This window comes from Mustela nivalis (genome assembly GCF_964662115.1).
Source record: "Mustela nivalis genome assembly, contig: HAP1_SCAFFOLD_817, whole genome shotgun sequence".
Lineage (NCBI taxonomy): Eukaryota > Metazoa > Chordata > Mammalia > Carnivora > Mustelidae > Mustela > Mustela nivalis.
Window position 1 is genome coordinate 209,429 of NW_028135847.1, and position 1,128 is coordinate 210,556.

Genomic DNA, 1,128 nt, shown 5'->3' on the forward strand with positions numbered 1-1,128 from the left:
GATTAAGCCTCTGCCTTCGGCTCGGGCCATGATCTCAGTGTCCTGGGATTGAGCCCCGCATCGGGCTCTTTGCTCAGCAGGAGCCTGCTTTTCTATCTCTCTCTGCCTGACTCTCCACCTACTTTGATTTCTCTCTCTGTCAAATAAATACAGAAAATCTTTAAAAAAAAAAAAAAGAATATTTTAATCAGCAGAGATGGTCAAAATGACAAAGTTCCATGATCATAGTAAACATATGGGATTTAAAAATAAAAAATAAAAAATTTTTTTTGAAAGGACTTTTTTTTAAAGGAATTTAAACAAAAGACCTTTTTAAGAGACAGTTGGCTGTTTAAACCAAAAGTACAACTCACTGAGAGAATCGCCGCATTATTTATTGGGGTAGAAAGGACCTGGAATGTAGAAAGACCCATTCTGCAGAGGAAAAAATAGAATCACTAACAGGCCTCATGCCTTGCACAGCCAGTGGCTAGAATACCTACCCCATCATACCCTGTGCTAGAAGGCCACTAGAACCATTTCAACTATGTTCGTTTTTCTTGGAAGCCAACAAGTGTTTGCCCAGTTAAGAGCGCGGTAACAATCAGTCACGTTATGTTATAATGATTGTCGATATCTTTAAAAGCCTTGTCAAGTTCCTTTTTGAGTAACACTCACCCCACCCTTAGAGAAATTTATCTGTGGTTCACCTCTTTGAATTACCTCATTGTTGTTCCACATTTACCATAGCCGAAAAACAAACAAACAAACAAAAAGCTTTTTATTAACCAAGTGTTCAGAAGGGGGCGCCACTGTAAACAATGAGAGTTTTCGCTGCCGGGACAATTTTGTGGCAGAAACAGCTGAAAGCAATCGGGTCAGACAGAGCCAAGGGCTGGAGGGATTTTTAAAATGACAAAAACCGAACCTAATCTAACCAAAACAAAAATCAAAACCAATGGCCAAGATTTCAAGTTTGCTACTAAAGGTATGGCATTCTCCTAAGACATGCGAGTGACTTGATCACTTTATTTATATATTTATATTTGAAGAAGAAGGAACTATTTGATGCAGCAAATCCACGTTGGTTAAAAATTACCAGATATGGGGGCTCCTGGGTGGCTCAGTGGTTTAGGCCTCTGCCTTCGG